Genomic DNA, 19,552 nt, shown 5'->3' with positions numbered 1-19,552 from the left:
GCTCTGAAAAGTCATATCCCCTACTTATTTTCATAGGAACTACAACAAATGCAGAAAGCACAATAACATTGTTTAATAGAGCAAATTCTCAGCTACAAAATATATTTTTTCAACACAGTCATCACCATTAGCAATGAATTTTTGACAACGGTGAACAAGAGATGCATGTTACACTTGTAAAATTCTGCACCAGTGGAGATGACCCACTGTTTTACAGCGGTTACAATGTCATAGTTGCTAGGGAAATGTTGTCCATGCAGTTCATTTTTCATTGTCCTTAACAGGTGAAATTCAGAAGTTATTGCTCTCTACAACTACCTGAAAGGGTGTTGTGGTGAGGTGGGAGTCAGACACTTCTTCCATGTAACCAGAAATAGGACTAGAAGGAATGGCCTGCAGTTGTACCAGAGGAGATTCAGGTTGGATATTAGGAAATACTTCTCTGAGAGAGGTCATGAGATCTTTTCCAGTTTTGATGGTTGAATCTGTACTGTATGGTGGAAGTGCATAATGCCCTTGAGATTTGCAAGACAAGGCTGGATCGAGCCCTGGGCAACACGATTGAGCTATCCATGTCTTCCTTCATTGCAGGGGATTTGGACTAGATGACTTTTAAATGTCCCTTTCAACTCTAAGGATTCTATGATTCTATGGTAGTCCAGCCAATATTGGCAATGTGCTCCGCAGTCTTCCAACTGCTATGGGGCCTGGCATTAATATGTTTTAAGATAAAGTTTGTGTTCTTTTCTGGCCTTGCTCTGGATGTTTGAACCTTTAGCTTAGTCAGTGCCAGGATATAGTGATCGGAGTTGATAGTTAGTGCAATTTCCAGGAACCCCAGAAGAATCACCCTTTCCAAAGCCCAAAAGACAGTGCATGTATCATTATATGCTGAAAATTGCATCTTTAACTTTTTATTTGATGGGAAATTCACGTTGCCACCCTATGGATTGCTGTTTTGATTCCGCCTTGTAGTGTTGATATCCTATCTCATCACTAGTATTTAGCCTCATGTGGTTCAGTGTGTCCTGACAAACATACATATGGTGTTCTTTCTGTTCCTGTGTGAGCATTTCTGGAATCCACCTGGAGTAAACTTCACAATATTCTAACATTATTTCCATTATTCCCCATGTGTCAAAGCCGGTATTCAGCCCTGTACAGAATTCTGTACTTACAATCTATAGATTTGAAAGGATGAGATGATTAAGATGCTATTTTCATGGTGTTACAGCTGTGCATAGCTGTCTGAAACACTACTTGTCTTTCACATTATTGTTAGTAGTGTTGAAATGTACCACCCATCACCTCATTGCACTAACATCTACTATTTGGTCTCCATAAATACTCAGCAAGTGTCAATTAATGTCAATGGGTACAATTTTTTTTCAGCATGAAGGAATTTGGTTGCACACCTTTCCTTCATACATGCTTCCGTGACACCATTTTGTCAGATTGCCCCTCCAGTGTTATCACAGTGTCACACAGCAGTAGCGTTTAATAGCATACTGGCAGGAAGGTTCAATCTCGACTGCTATACCACCACTATTTGCCTCTGACATTGTGGACAAACACAGTAAAATAGGAGGTATTTCTTTCAGAGGAGACAACATAGAATTCTACTTCCTCCTATTAGTTAGCTGTATCATTTTATAGACTTTGTTTATTGTAGTTTGATCAGGCTTCCTCCTACATTCACTATTTGTTCCTGAGATTAGATTTATAAATGAAGAGTGTCTTTTATTTCAATACTAATGAGGAAAAATATAATCATACTACTAAATTATTACAATTTTGAGTCTTTTCTTGATAGGACATTGCTGTGGAGTTCTAATTACTACTGAATGTGTTTTTAATCTAACTTCATGTAAAACACGTGAAAATATTACAGAGCTATAGATCTGCCAACTAGAAGTGTCAAGATAACTGAATCGGTTTGTCCTTGACTACTTATCTTCCAGATCAATACATCTTGTATTTTTAATTGCATGTTAGTTCAATTTAAAGCTGGCAGAGGCTCATCCAGAATATTACATGTATGAGAGTGTCATAACTTTTGCTGTCAATATTCCACATCATAACATCATGTAATGAACTGTTACAGAGTTAGAGTTAATGCTCTAGTTCCATGGATCAACAATAGTTTGGGATATATCTGTCTCAGAAGAGAAGAAGAACTATGAACCCCATAGGAGTTTGTGTTTGTGTTTTTTCATTTTCTGTTCAGAGGGAAAGATAAAACTGTTGGCAAGTCATAAGATTCCTCTTTTCCCTTCTGGATCATCCCAGCAGCACGTGAGCTCCCTAGCTGTCTTGCCTTCAGTGTTAGACTGAGGCCTTTGGTTTTTGGACACTCACTCTCTCATTTATTTATTAAGCTCAATTCCAATTATATTGTATGATATTGTGTTTTTTTGCCTTCTGATATCTTATTTATTAAATGAGCTTTCCACCTCAGATCATTGCTACTGTTTTGTTTTTAGGCCCATATCCCTGCCCTTTCCCCTTTTCCCCTTTTCCCTTTCCTGGGGTGTGTGTCTGTGGGTCCCCTTGCCCCATTCATCACAGAACTGGGCTGAATCAGCCTGTAAACTGCTGACAGTGATTGTTGTAACATCTTGAAAAGCATAAGCTATGGTATTGAACTCTATGTTTCTTGTTTTGTAGGCATTTGTTACAGCTAGGCAAGTGCTTTGAAAAGAAACATCCTAAATGCTATATTATTGCACAGTGGAATGTATTTACTTGTAGTTTGACTGTAACTGAATTTGCTGATGGATTTTGTTGAGTGACTCTTCATGTAAATCTGGATCAGAATAAAGTTAGAGTTGATATTCTTCTTGCTTTCCTAATATTTCAGAAGCATACATTGAAGTAAAAAGAAAAAAAACAAAACTAAATACAAGTAGAAACAGTCCACTCAAGAAAGTTTCAAGTGAGCTGATGGAATTTATACAGTTGATAAAAGATAAGTCACCTAGTTTCTCTGGGACTTAAATAGAGGGTCTTATCTTTATCTGGATGAGGAAGTTGGATGATCTGGATCTTGTTCTATATACGAATGATTAGCAACGCTTCTTAGTCCAGTTAAATCTAAGCTATTATATTTTAGATATTGAAAATATACTATGTCAGTTTATGATGTGGAAAGATTAGCCAATGTATGGATTTAATACATTTTACATTACATGAATTTATATTAAATTCAGTTTAATCTTACTTAAGGCAACTTTAAAGAAGATGTCTGTATATGCGCTAGGGGTACTTAAATTCTTATTAGTCTAAAAATACTTGTAGTGAAACTAGATATCAGAGCCTAAAGAAACAGACAGTTGACCTTTAACATATTATTATTAGATGGACTGCTCTCAAGGTTGTTAACAGTATTGATAGTATATCTTTATCAACAATGATCGATTATGATTATGAACTTACTAACAGAGGTAAGTTGTATCAGTCTGGAAATAAATGTTCTTAATAAGTTTAATTGTGTTGAATACTATTTCCTGTATTGGGTTTCATTGTAGTTTTCTATTTAAAACTTTTAATCTTTGAAGCCTGAGTCAGAGCTCACATTCATTTTGTGAGCCATCCATAAACATTACATTAAGACATTTCACTTGGTGTTTTGTTCGCCTCAAGGTTAGCTCTCAAAGCTATTTTTGTTCTAGGCGGCATTATTATCTTCTTGAGATGCCCACATATTCACACTGACTTGTCATGGGTGACTAGAGTGCTCTCTAGACATTTTACTCTATAGACTATATTTGAATGGGTTAAAGTCTATGTATATGTACATATTTGCCTGCTGATTAGCATGAATCTTCTCATTATAGTGTGATATTGAATGTGTTACTAGAGATAATAGACTTGCTCTAATATTACTTGTGTAGACAAAGCTTTGAATTGAAAGTTGTTAACATAACTTTACCACTGTTTTCTAGGATTAGTCTTCGAAACAACACAAGCTGTAGTGGACCCAGTTTAAACATATGCATTAATAGATTGCAGATTTACTGTAGTTCATTGTAGAAAATTATTTTTTTCTTGACTGTTAGGAAAGTAAGTTATAGATTTGCTTACAAAACAAACTTGCAAATATTTTCCTGAAGAAAATTATTGAAGCAAGCATGAAAATTAACAAATTTGGTTACCAGCCCGCACTTGCTCTGGCACATGTTACAATAACTGTGGAATTACTTTACAAACTGGCAAAGACTCCACTAAATCTGCAGCTGAGAAGAACATTATAAGCACATACATATCATGTTGAAAAAGGCTAATGATTTTACCAGAAAAGACAGAAATGTTCTGCTTACTTTTGCAGAAATTCCACAGCAAAGTTAAATAGATCAAAGATGAAATTTTAGGAGTGAAATATTATTCATTAAATTCTCTTAATTAATTTTGTTTAGGCTAGGAGTTCCCTAAAATGTCAAAATATTACAATTCATTTTCTTGTTGTACTACTGGTTTCTCAGATTATTTCATCAACTTGTTAAGAGTTCTGTGTCTTGTTTAGCTACTACAAATCAGCATATATGTGTTGAGTTCAGAGAATATGCATATAGTTTCTATTTTTCTTTCTAATGCAATATATATATTTATATATATATATTTAAAACAATTCTAACATTTATAACCAGTTCTAAAAGACTGATGTAAGAACTGAAATTACAGAAAAATTCTGCTTCCATACTTACATTGCATGCAAAAGAGTTATTGTATAACTGAGTAAATGGACAAATCTACTGTAAATTTTTTCATCCATTTATATGTTTAGTCCGTGCTTTTTTTTTTTTTCTTTATTAGCATCTACACCCAGTTTCTTCAAAAACAGTTTCTTAACTGGAAGTTCTTGATAAATACCTGTGTGGTTTTCTTTTTGTTTATTTACTTGTTTTGTTTCGTGATAGTGTTTTTGTTTGTTTGGTTGGTTAATCTAAGATGAACATGAAGTACAATTTATTATTGTTATAAAAAATACCAATTTTTATGCCTTTGTAAATTCTACAGGTACCATAATCAGTCTGTTTTTCTTTATTTACTGTAGTTCTAAGCCCTCTGTTAAACAGTTTTTGTTCGTTTGCTTTGTATTTCTTTTTCCCTCTGATATTTTATTCCATGACTGGAAGGTATTATTATGTCCAAGGCATTTCTGCTGTCGTGTTTTATGACCTCTGTATCACTCTGTCGCATTTTTCCTATCTGTACTGTGTGGATAATAATTCTAGTATTTCCTTGTCTGTTGACATAATATATGAGGAATGACATAGAGGACAAAAAAGACTGGACAGCTGAAGTAATTAAAGTGTTTCAAATTCTGGCTGAGGGAAGTAAAACAGATACGTGCATCACCATCTGCTTGATTATGATCTTTCTAGTACCACCATCCTCATGCTTTCTAAATAATCTGTTAACAAAATTAATTTATTTCTGTACTTATTTGCACATAAGTACAGAAATAATGCCCAGGCCATGATATTGTATCTTTCACAGCACGATTTGAAGTTAATCTAGGGAAACATCTCTCCCACTTCAAATTTCATGTTCAAAATCATCAAAAATTATTTTAAATTTGATATACCTTTGGAAGTTCCTATTTTCCTTATTTCCCAGACTGCTATTTTAGTTTACTGTTTCTTCTTGATTGGCCTTTTTAAAATTATTTTTTATTTTTTCTTAATAAACTAGTGCTTGCTTGGTTGGTAGCTTTGCCCTTAGGCAAGGTTTTGATGAGCTAGTGAGTGGGCATGATGCCATGCAAACAGATGTGATAGAAAATAATAAGCCAAAAGGCTCTCTGTTTTTATCATATGTGTTCACAAAAGGCAAGATTTTAATCTGGAAGTATTCAAACTGATGCTTAAATTATTCTATGTTTGGATACCTAATATTGCTGATGTCATTCTAAGTTCTATTTAGACACCTCAAAGATTTCAGAGAAAATAAAATATAGCTTTGATGTCATGTAGAAACCAAGCTCAAATTGCTAACAGGATAATGGGGTTCTCCTTTCTTTATTTCAGTGTATGAAATTGCATGCTACATGCAAAATCTGATTTCTAAATCTTAGTTTCCATTAATAATGAAAAACAAAACCATTTCCAGCATAAACACTGAATTAAATCTCATTTAAATTTAGGCAACAAAAATTGAGTATTGTTTTAGGTTATATATATACAGAAACTTCTTATATTCAGTGGTAAAAGTAGCTTTCTGCAGATGGCCATTAGAATTATTATAGATGTTTAATATGGAAAATAATATCTTCATTTCTAGAGCATTTGATCCTCTCTGTTGAAGGTAAGTAAAATGAAAACCACAGAATCATCTTAGAATGACTTATGTTGGAAGGGAATTTAATAGCCATCTAATATCCTTCACTGGCTTGAGTAGGATTGCTAACTCCTGGCCTTGGACACCTCGAGAGATGGGGAATCCACAACTTCTCTGGGGTACCTGTTCCAAATTCTCACCACTTTATGCGTAAAGAATTTCCTACTAGTATCTAGTCTTCCCCGTTAGTCTTTTCCTATTACTACCAGATGATGTGAAAATCAGTCTCCCTCCCTTCAAGTAGTGGAAAAGTCACAATAAGGATTCCTTGGAGCCTTCTCAACCTGAACAAGCCCATCTCTGTCAACCTTTCTTTCACAAGAGAGATGCTCCAGCTCTCTGATCATCCTTGCACCCTTCTAGACCCACTCCAATTGCTAAAATAAGTAGAGATAGACACCTATCTAAATTTATTCATGTTTGTGTAAGTATGTGTGCATCATAATAAGGAGTATCAAAAGCAGTCAACAAAAGCATGTTGCTGTTCTTTTACAGTCTAGTTTTGAGTAGCTCTGGGAATGGAAACTCCACAACTTGTCTGAGCAATCTGTTCCAGCATTTGGAACCTTTGTAATAAAAAAGTGTGTTATTTTATGTTTAAATCGAATTACTGTACTTCAGTTATTGCCCTGCCCATTTTCTGTTGTCCTTTCACTGGTTACCACTAAGAAGAATAAATTATTCATATGTATTGTTAAAATTCTCCTGTTCTTTTTCCAGGTAAAAGAACCCCAAATCTCTCTGACTCGTGCTATACAATAAATGCTCCAACCCTTCATCGTTTCTTTGTCACATCTACAGTCTCAATCCAAGCTGTCCATGATTCCAAATGTAATTTCTCCAGTGCTCAGTAGAGAAGACCATCTCCCTCAACCTGACGGAAATTTTCCTAGTGTAACCCATGCTATTGTTAGCCTTCTTTGGTACAAAAGAACATTTCTAGCACAAGTTCAAGTGCTTCACAACAAAATCATTTTCTAGCCTGTCAACCCTGAGCCTGACCTGGAACTCCTCCCCACTAGCAGGATTTTACTGTCACTTCATTGGATTCCTGTCCTCTCATTTCCATCGTGTCAAGATCCTTCAAAATAGCAACACAAACATACACTCTATTGACCAGTCTTCTGAGATCTGTATCAGCTGCAGAACTGCTGAAGATGCATCCTATCCCTTCATCCAGATTATTAGTAAAACCACTGAATACTGTTGGTCTCAGAATTGACCCTTGTTTAGTATAGCTATCAGTGACTGGCCTTCAAATGAATTTTTATGTTGTCTTTCTTAATTCTTTTATTCCGGCAGTTTTCAATCTTTTTACTACTTGTTTGGTTGTACAGTCCGTATTTAATCCATTTGTCAGTTAGGATGTTATGTGAAGCACTAACTTTGCTAAAACTGAGACAAACAGTATTCACTGCTCCTTGTTGATATGACAAACTATTTCATCACAGAAGGCTCAGTTTGATCAGGGAGGATATATCTATTTCTAAACCCAAACTGTATTTCCACCTTCTGTGTGTTTCCTTACTATGTTTTTCCAGGAGAACATTGTCCAGCCCCACAGGTCTTCTGACACTTTTTATAAACATATTGCACACAGGGATGAATCGTTCATCAGCTTGAAAGGTGTGGTCCTTGAAAATCAATCATTTCTTCTGAATTCACTGTCTTCCCAGAACTATCTTCCATTAGATTCTTTAAAGTAGGCCAAAATCAGCTGTCCTGACGTGAACTATAGTTCTGCTATTTGTTCTATTCTCTCCCCTCAGGATCCTAATTTCACTATATCGTGATCACTGCATCCATGGATGACACTAACCTTTACATCCCAAACCAAGTTTTTTTTGTACATATCATGTCCCTTATCATTTCCTTGATCATCTGTGTCAGGAAGTTGTCATCAACATATTTCTGTAATCCCTTAGACTGCTTGTGCCCTATTACATGTCCTTCCAGCATATATGTTCTGGTTCAAGTTCCTTGTGAGAGTCAGGGACTGTGAATGTATAGCTTCTTCCACTTGTCTGAAGGCCTCATCAACCTTTTTCTTATTGAACAAGTGGTTTGTAGCAGAAATCCATAACACTGTCCCACACATTTATCTGCCTGCTGATTCTGACCCATAAGCTCTCAGCTGGTTAATTGACTATCCCTGGACAGTGTACCATGCACTCCTACTGCTCTCTCATGTAAAAGGTAGCTACTCCTTTTACCATCCTGATCATCTCAGTACAATCCTACATTCTATGTTTTCTTTAAATGTTATCAAAAGATTTGGTATCAGCTGGAGTGTCCTAAATTATCTTCCTTGATCCACAGATACCAGTCCAGAAATGCACTGGTTTCTTGCATATTCTGTGTAAAAAATGTTCTGGTTTCTCAGATAGCCTAGAGACCTTAGTAGATAGTAGCTATCTGCTTAACATAAATGATTTGAACATTTTAAGTCTCACTCTGAATGTTTTCAAGTGTCAGCAAAACTAAAGCAGAGTATGAAAGTACTATTATCGTTATACTGAGAAACTATGTTAGAGAAATAAATTCTTCTCTATTTTCTTTTATACAGACATTTGCTTGACAGAAGAATCAGAGCCCTAAAGCAGACTCCGATCTACAGTTCCTTGTTCAAGCAGCTAAGACTCTTGAAAATTCTTCATGTATTCTGTAGCAAAGACTGAGGAATGCAGGAACAAGGAGTATTCTAGGGATAACATCTTGCCACAGATTTGGCTGCAGCAGAGCATGAAGGAAATAGAGAATGTAAAACTGTAGGAAAATGGGCTTCAGTCATATAGCAATGAGAACAAGACATATTAGTGTTTTCAACAGGATTTTTTGTTTTTAATTCTGCAAAATATTTTCGAACAATGTCATAATATTAACAATACATACATTTTATTTTTGCTTTCTTGATTAATATGTTAACACAATTAAAAATGTTGAACTTTTTAAAGTGTTAAACTTCCTGCAGAAGTAATTCATATTGAGCATTATTAGCCAGTAAATCAGTAGCTGGACAGCCATGATCATTCTCACTGCTTGTTATTTTAGCAGCTGCAGATATTTACTATTACTCATTTACATTTTGCATGAAAATGTAATAATGAAAAAATGCATTTTCACTGATTCACAGGTCTTTTTATCTGCTACTAGACAATGTGAGCTAATATTGTTAATTGAAACTAAATAGTCATTTTTTGGCCAACTACAGCAAACAGTGATGACTTCATCTAAACCATTTATTATAAAACCTAGATCCAGCAACATTTATGAAAGTGTTCAGTTACAAAACAATTGTTTTTCAGTGATATATAAATATTTTTCAATCCATTTGGTCAAGGAGTTAGCAATTCAATGAAATTTTATTGAGAGAAAGAATTTTATATTTTTTTATCAAATGGGTTTATCATAATATTGTATTTGTTTCCATTTATTAATCCTTCTAAAACTTACATATCTTCATGCTTAACCCACAGTCCGCTCAGCGTTTAACCGCCTAAGTACTAATACCATTTAATTAGTTTTGCCTGTTTCTAAAATTCTACCTTTTTGACAGATATCCTAGAACATTTCTGTATTTAATACTTACTTCAAATAATGTGACTGAATTCAACAATTCTATCACTTTCTATAGCTTCTTGTCTTAAAGGTTTTGTTCTCAGGGGATTACCATGCAAACCAAATCAATAAGACCTACCAAGCTGTTATGGTTTTATGATTTTTGTTGTATTACTGATATTCCACATCATGACATCGTGTGGTGTATTGGGAGTTAAGGAGTTAATGCTCCAGCTCCATGGATCCTCGATAGTTCTGGGTGTACCTGTTTCAGAAGAGAAGGACTACATTCCCCAGAGGACTTTGCGATGCTTTGTATTTTTACATATTTCCACCCAGAGGGAAAGATAAAAACTGTCTGCAGTCACGGGACTCTCTCTTCCTTTCAGAACCAAGCACGGCAGTGGGTGTTTGTTGCAGCCGTCCGCCTTCAGCGTTAGCGTAAGGCTTTTGGTTTATCGGACACTCTCTCTCTCTCTCGTTCATTTTATTTGATTCATTTGCCTCAATTCCAATTATATTGTATTATATTGTGTTATTTTCCTTTCTGATATCTTATTTAGTAAATTAGCTTTCCTCCTCAGATCGTTGCCGCTGTTTTGTTCCTGGGCCCATCTCCCTTCTCTTTTTTCCCTTTTCCCCCTTCCCCTTCCCCGGGGTGTGGGCCCGTGGGTCCCCTGCCTCAATTGTCATGGTACCGGGTCAAATTGTCCCGCAAACCATTGACACAAGCTTATTTAATTATTATATATATTTTACTGTACTTTTTAACACAGAACAAGAAGAAAATCCTGCTTCACAAAAAGATTCCATGGCTGCTTAGACAGGTTTAATATAGTCAGATGCAACTGCCATCTCTCTTATATTGCAACAGAAAATCTATATTGCCCACATCTCATAAAGAACTCTTAAAATTGCTTTTTCTGCATTTTAAGCCTTTAGGGTTATTTCTTACAATTGTAAATCATTCTGGCTATGTTCACTTCAGAATGCTTCTTGTGTAGATTTGGCATATTAAAATAGTCAAATGAAATATAACTTTGGCCTGAACTGAATACAGGTATGGAAAAAGGAAGAGCAGAGAGGAAGATTTATTTTTTTCTTCTTTCCTTTCTTTTCCTTTTCCTTTTCCTTTTCCTTTTCCTTTTCCTTTTCCTTTTCCTTTTCCTTTTCCTTTTCCTTTTCCTTCTCCTTCCCCTTCCCCTTCCCCTTCCCCTTCCCCTTCCCCTTCCCCTTCCCCTCCCTTCCCTTCCCTTCCCTTCCCTTCCCTTCCCTTCCCTTCCCTTCCCTTCCCTTCCCTTCCCTTCCCTTCCCTTCCCTTCCCTTCCCTTCCCTTCCCTTCCCTTCCCTTCCCTTCCCTTCCCTTCCCTTCCCTTTCCCTTTCCCTCTCCCTCTCCCTCTCCCTCTCCCTCTCCCTCTCCCTCTCCCTCTCCCTCTCCCTCTCCCTCTCCCTCTCCCTCTCCCTCTCCCTCTCCCTCTCCCTCTCCCTCTCCCTCTCCCTCTCCCTCTCCCTCTTCCTTTCCCTTTCCCTTTCCCTTTCCCTTTCCCTTTCCCTTTCCCTTCCCTTCCGTTTTACAGTTTTATTCAATTTTCTGATGGTCTTTTTTTTCTTCTTCTTCTAATGTAATGCTTATTGGCATAGACAATATCATCTTTTTTTTTTTACACTTATCTCCCAAAATCTCAATCTTTTAATTGGAAATCAATGCAAAACAAATAAAGATATGAAATTGTGAAACAATAAGGTGAAATTAAATTGTTGGTTTTTTTACCTATGTTAACAACTGTGCATTTTACAAAGAGATCATTTTAGGAAAACCTTTACAAGAAAAGAAGTTCATTTACTGATACATTAAGGTGAGCAGGGATACCTAGGTAGTACAGAAATAAAAAGAAAATGGTAGCATAGATGGGAGCTATGAGAAAACACAATGAGTGAGTATAAGAAATAAAGAATTCTATACAGCAGATATATGAGCAAGAGTACAGCAATACTTTCCAGCATATGCAACGTTATTTGTACAGTTAATTCATCATTATTTAAGTTAAGGCTAATTATCATTTATACAAAACATCTGACAAATTCATACATTTTTCCTGAAGTAGTAGTACGCCCCAGTGGATCCATTCATTGCTGATGTGAGCAAAATACCAACACTCTAGGATATTATGCTGCTTTTTTTTTTTTTTTCTATTTTAGAGGAACATATCTGTAGGTCATGGAGTTAATCCTCCAGTGAGAGATATTTACAAAACAATTATATGTACAGCACAACTACTCTTTCTTCAATAAAATTATATTTTTGTTAAGTAGCTATTTGATGATAAAGCATGGCTGTGACAAATGCAAAAATAAACTAATAGTCTCATGGAAATGTCTGCATGACAATATATGTAAAATTGTAAAGAATGATCTTATTGTTCTCTACAAACATAATGAACAGCAAATGAGTTATATTGAAGAATGCAAAAGGAATACTAGTGGAATTGTGAAACAAACAAAAACAAACAAACAAAAAAGCTTTGCATATCTATGTAAAGCTTTACAATTTTCACTTACTTTTAAATATTCTGTTGTGCTAAATTTTAGGTTATAACAGCTTTATATGCTCATGTAATTTTTTTTCTGAGTTACATCTATTCGGAATTTTACAACATTATTTACTTAAAATATTATTAAGATTAAAAACTTGTTCATCCCTAAAACTGAAAGGTTTAGTACATCAATATTTATTGGAAAGAGTAACTACAAAAGTAATACATATCTCAAAGAACTTTAACACATTGCACAAAAAGAACAGCCTTTTTGCATTGTATAGTTGTTTTACTCGGATATCTTGATGTCATTATTCTTCACAAGTCTGTTATGACATTATTTTTAAATATATAAAAGTATATTTGTGAGGTACCTGATGGCCTCAGGAATGTGAAATTTCAGATTGCATAATATTCCTAAATAAGAAAATTTGACTGTAATCTCTTATGATTTCTAGAGGAAATATGGAAGTTAACAATAACATTCTGCGTATGACCAATTACAGGAAGTTCTATGTTCTATATTGCTGTTCCATTTAAAAAAGTAGGGAGTTAGAAATATACTTTATGGCAAGACAAACAAACATGATTCCTTTTATCTCATATTTCCTATATTCATGCAGTCATTTTTCTAACGTAAACCTCAGCAGCTAGGCAGTGCTTGAGTCTGTCAAGTGTTAAGTGAGCTTATTTAAAGGATATCACATATGCCTTGTCTCAAGTAGGTTCCAGGTTTCTGACAATCTTCCATTGTTTGAATCTTAAAAATAAGTGCATGGTAGGTACTGTAATCTATGCATGGAAGTTTACTTGATAAGTGTTAAGACTGAGACTTAAAAGAATGAAGGATTGCCCTGAATAAATTCAAACATCAAAGGAGCAAATGATCTTGATTCACAAAATAACAATATTCAGCAAAGAATTCTTAGCTCACTCATCCTTTCAAAGAATTTTCCTTTCCTATTTTTCTTCATTTGATATGAATGTATATTTTTGTTGTAATCAGATGTTTGAAACCAGAAATACATGGATTACATATGAAAGTGGTATAGTCAAATTATGGCTGACTTAAAAATACCCATACTACAGGTATAAATCAATTCTGTTAACTCTGGACAATGTAGTCTGAATTTTACTGTTTTCCCAAAAAGGATACAACATGCACAGCATAGTACTGATGCTGAAGTTCATTACTAGCATACATTATTTATTTATTTATTTATCTATCTTCAGATGAAGCTACAGTAAGATGGCATTTTTGTAATACAATACTTGAAACATTTAATGCAACCTAAATGTTTCATCAGAAACAAACATTTATCATCTTTTGCAAGACTCAAGTTCAGTGACAGATTTTCTGTGACTATAAAATTACAAAATTTTTAAATGTTCTTAAAAATTCCTCACTTTCTACAGAATGACAGGCAAGGAGATAAGAAAAAAGGAAGCAAGAAGAAGTAAAATTATAACTGGCTGCATAATTAGGTTCATTTCAACATGCAACCATAAGCTTGATTTCTCAGTGAATTTTGATCTGTTATTAAATTCCAAGTAAACTTTTAATTGCTGGGCAAAATGAATTTGAGGCATTGTAATAACTAGCACAAAAATATATTTTTTTTCTTTATTATGCATAAATTCTAGTGAAATGACAAACAAAATATAAAGAGTCTCCATATTTAACATTTCCTTATAATTCAATCTGTTGACTAATCTTTGGCTTTGCTGGGAGAGAACATCCTAAGTGTTTTTTCTCAATTTTTCACATCTGTGTAAAAACTTGGCTCCATCCTTTCCACACTTAATCTACTTACATATCCCTTTCCATACTTAATCTACGTACAAATCTATTTTTATTTAAAAGGAGTATGTGGGCACATTTTTTTCTAAGAGAATATATTTCCCAGTATTTCTTTGTATTTTCTCTCTTTCTTTGACAGTAATGAAGTCAAGGGTTATTTCTTGTATAGCTACAGGATCTGTGCATTTTTAAGCATGTTTGCACATCTTGGATCAGAAATCAAAATCAACAAAGAGAAACCATAGAAGTCTGAGCTTCATGGCTGGTGAGCGTAGGGAATATTTGGGAATCAATGGTATTTCAATAAGCTGTCAAATTCTGTTGTATGGAAAACAATCAAACAAAACAAAAGAACAAAAATTCTATCTTGAATGATGCAAAAGAAGATATACCCATTTATGTCAAACTAATGTAGTAGGTTGCTCCCAAGCCCCAAGAGATGATGGACAGATGTTATGGTTTTATGATATTTGTTGTATTATTGATATTCCACATCATAACATCATGTGGTGTATTGGGAGTTAAAGACTTCCTCTGCTGTATTACCCCATACAACAATGTCATCAATGTACTGCAGATGCTCAGGAGCACCACCCTGTTCCAATGCAGTTTGGATCAACCTATGACAAATGGTTGGGCTGTGTTTAAAAGGTGAACTCTCCAGGAATCTCCATAGGTGGACCTTCACAGCTTAAGGTGTAATGCTATGGTCTAGTGGTTAGGAGCTGGCACTTGCACCACCGCGGCCTGGGTTCAATTCCCAGTCAGGTATACCCAGAGCAGAGCTAGAGCATTAACTCTTTAACTCCCAATACACCACATGATGTTATGATGTGGAATATCAATAATACAACAAAAATCATAAAACAAACAAAAAAAAATCAACAGAAATAACTAATAAGCTTTTGTTATTACTTCTGAATAACACAGCATCAACTGTATATACCAGGATGCATTTGTCTTGTATAACATTTAGGTTCTGCCACTCTTTGAAGGTATTGTATTGTTCTAATTAATATCAGTTTCTATGTGACATTTTCCTTGTTCTGTTTTCATTTTTCTGAGCTTAATATATTATTTTTATTAATATATTTCATCCTAACTTCTGATTCTAAAATGTTACTATCTTTATCGATGTGAAAAATGTGGCATACACCCTTTGACTAATGTTATTGCTTCTTCTTGTTAACTTTTATCTTGCATTTGCATTTCATTCACTAATTCCACGGCAAAGCTCATATTCAGTGCACAGAACTGAGTGTAGTAAAGACTTGAAAATTGTACTTAGATAATAAGGGAGGGGGAGCATGATTGTTTTAAAATTAAATCTACTAACTCAGTGTATGCAAACTGAAAATCCTGAAAATGGCTCAACTATTTAGACAGCTGCAGTATTCCAAGTCTTGAAATTCAGAAAAGGTAAAGGAAAGGAAGTACATGTGCATTACAATGACAGAAAATATTATAAACTCTGATATTTTCCATAACCACTTGGTATGAAAGTGTTAGGGAAATATATAATAGAATCATAGAATCCTTAGAGTTGGAAGGGATCTTTGATGGTCATCCATTCCAACTTTCCTGCAACAAATTGGGACATTCAAAGCTAGACCAGGTTGCCAAGGGCTGATTTTGTCACCATAGCTATAGATATCTGCTTCCACCTACTTTAGCTGAGATGAACACAATTCAATGTCAAATAAAAGCAAGTAAATATGGTTGGGGTTTTTTTGTTTGTTTGTTTGTTTGTTTTCCTGAGCAATTTTATGAAGCTGCTTTCCCATGGCTCTTGCCTACATTAAATTTTGGACACACTCATACACATGTCACTCAAACTGGTGAGGCATATATACTTTTTTTGTTTGTTTGTTTGTTTTATTTGCTTGTTCATTACCATATACTTTTTCATAGAGTGTAACGATAGGTAGATTCTCAGCTGCAAAACAAATTTGAATGATGCCTGTGCACTCCTATGTTTGTTGGAATTTCAGGTATTTGAGGCTAGGTTGGAGGATGCCCTGGGCAACTTGTAGGGTCTGAGCTATTCCTGGCAACCCCACTCTCAGCAGGGGGATTGGAGCTAAATGATCTTTCAGGTCCCTTCTAACTCAAGATATTCTATGTTTCTATGATTCCATGGTTCTATGATCTCTAAATTAGAAGTACAAATATTCTAAACAGCTCCATCATGCCACTGTAAGCTTAGGTAAATGTCTGGTAAATTACAAATACAATAAAAATGATGACTTTTAACTTAAATATATGAAATGTAAAATTTACATTTAATGTTAATGTACTCATTTTTTTAGTTACGACATTCAAATAACTACTAGATGTTTAGTAGTATACCTGTGAAAATGAAATTGTTGTGAAACAAAATTTTCAAACAGGCAAAAATGTGCATTTGTATATCTGCTTGTACAGCACATCATGATGCATCTGCAAATAAAATTAATTTTGAGGCAGAAATTAGGGTAGTTACACCATTTTTATCACCTCAGCAGCTGGGAATTAGAACCTTGGATTGTGAGGAAGATGCTAAAAATGGATATCCAGTACCATTTCAGAGTCCTTCTTTCATTCTTGCAACTCCATGGGGCATGGGGAACTCCTGCAACTTCCATGGGGCTCTGATAAGTCATATCCTCCTCTGCCGGATGCATATATGTGTATAAGTATGTATATATATATATATATGTATATATATATATATATACATCTTTATACCTATGTATAGGTTTCAAATAAAGGCTTTTGAGTAGATAGGTAGATACATGAGTATCTGTATCTATGAGTATCATGTTTAGGCAACAGAAAAATTCTACCTTCTTAGCACCACTAACTTTCTGTTAAACTTCGGTGTCTCCGAAATAAACCTTTATTTTTCTTCCATTTGAGATTTAGTGGAAATGAGAATAGAAAGGATAAAAAGAGTAAAAAATCTTTCAAGTTCACTTGATATCAGATTTGTTTATGTTTGTATGTCTACCTTGCATTTCAACTATTAACATTATGTGTTCTTCTATCACTATGGATAAATGACAGAAGTTTAACTGTATCTTGTAATCTACAGCTGGTTTTCCTCCCAGTTGAACCAGTGGAAAATTACTTCTGAATCTCTCTCTCTATATATATATATGTTTCTACATATTTATATTTGTAGGGATTTGCACAGTCTTGATAACAAATTAAAGAGCTTTAAGATCAATTTTTTATTGTTTTAACTGAAAATAAATATGTAATTGCATACATATCCATGGATGCACATATCCATGTTTGCCACTAAATTTCTTGTGATGTTTTTAGTGTTTTGAAAAAGGGTGAATTCATTTGTATGAAAACAGGTAATCAAATATTTTACATGGTCTTTCTGAAAAATAAGGATGGAGGGGAAAACAAAACAAAACAAAACAAAACAAAAAATGAAACAACACATAAAACCATCAGAAGCCTCATTCTATTTTTCTTTATCTATTCATTTCTCAAGGAAAATTTTCTTGAAATGTAACAGAGAAGAAATTAGGAATGACATATAGTAAAAGATGTAAGAAAAGGCTTTGTAGAAGGCTGAAAGAAGTTAACATCTGGAAGCATGATAAAATACATTACTGGAATTTGATCAAACAATTTAACAATTTTAAGACAAATTGCATAAAGTGACTGCAGTCAATCAGTAGCAAAATGAAAGGGAACTGCATGAATGTATATGTGAGGCATCATCAGAGCTTCTTTCACATCAGCACAACTTTCATTCTGTGATGAGAAACCAGCAGTGCTTGGAGAACTGAATAATCCTTACTGAGGACAAACAGTTCTGAGCAGCACAGTTCATGTCTGCCTCAGCTCTTTCTTACACTATAGATAAATCAGTTCTGATGTGATAGCAAATGGAAAAAATTCTGTGTTATTTTTAAAATGTTGACTCTCGGTTTACATCAAACTTGTCTTCATTAAAAAATGCTCTATGAAAAGTTGAGTTTTGTTTTGGGTTTCTCTCTTCTGCAATAAACCTTACAAAATGATCATTTTGGCAAACTTAGGAAAAATCTGTCTTCATTCAAGAGACAGATTTGGTTCAGTGCTCTGTTTTTTTACTTTACTAACACCCATATGTGAGCGAGTATTGCATGAAACTCTTGAAACTTCTAATGTCACATTTACACATAGAGCATACTAACTGCAGCTATGAAATTTTTCTGACCTTTCGTTGAAGTAGATTTGAAAAATAGCAATAATATTCTTCCTTCACTTGCATTACTGTACCTTTTAACTATTGACTGCCAGGCTCTTCAACTGAATTATGACAGTAAAGAAGTAAACAGAGGCTTTATGCTGGACAAGACAGCAATTCAGAAAAGTTGGAAGAGCTCTTCTACAGTTACATAAATTAAAAATTGCAAGTTGTGTACCTTTATAAAAATGTGCAGGTACCATCTTTTCCAGAGCAAAACATTTTTATTTTATAACACTGGAGTTATAACACTGGAGGGTTTAGGGGAAATAAACAAGCTTTATTGGAGGAAGTTCAGGGGAGAGCTTATAGCTCTCAACAACTATCTGAAAGGTGACTCTGGTGAGGTTGGACCCCTTCTCCCACAGCGTAAGTAGTGATAAGACTAGAGGGAATCACCAGAAAATCACTGGGAGATGTCTGAGGTATTATCTATAAGAGTCATCTGACCAGATAAAGGAGTCTATAATTTGGATTTCTGCCTTTGAATTGGTCTCCTTGCTTTCCTTTCAGATATGAAGAAAAGCAGATACTAACACAAGAAAATTGTCATGGTTTTATGATTTTTGTTATTGGTATTCTACATCATAACATCAGGTAGTGCACTGGGAGTTAAACAGTCAATGCTCTACTTCTGTAGACTGTTGATATTTCCAGGTACCTGTTTCTCAGAAGAGAAGATGAATACATATCCCAGAAGACTTCACTGTTCCATTTCCATCTTTTGTTCAGAGGGAAAGTTAAACTGCTTGTGAGTCATGAGATCCTCTTTCTTTTCTGTTGCCCATCTCTGTTGTTGTGTGCACCCTAGCTGTCTTGCCTTCAGCATTAGTGTAAGACATTTGGTTTTGGACACTCTAATTCTATTCGATTTATTAGCTTCAATTCCAAATATGTTTTATTATACTGTGTTATCTTGCATTCCAATATCATATTCAGTAATTTCTTTCCCCCTCTATGGGGACTGCTAAATCACAGCCTGAACCACTGGTTGAGCAACTGAAGGAAAGACTTGGTCAGCCCAGGCAACACAAGTGAAGGCATTTCAGCTGTGAGACCAAAAGGAGGCCAGCAAGTGGATAGCAATG

Source organism: Cyrtonyx montezumae, unplaced genomic scaffold, assembly GCF_038088225.1.
Source record: "Cyrtonyx montezumae isolate F1298 unplaced genomic scaffold, pur_monq_1.0 scaffold_3, whole genome shotgun sequence".
NCBI lineage: Eukaryota > Metazoa > Chordata > Aves > Galliformes > Odontophoridae > Cyrtonyx > Cyrtonyx montezumae.
This window is presented reverse-complemented; position numbering follows the sequence as displayed.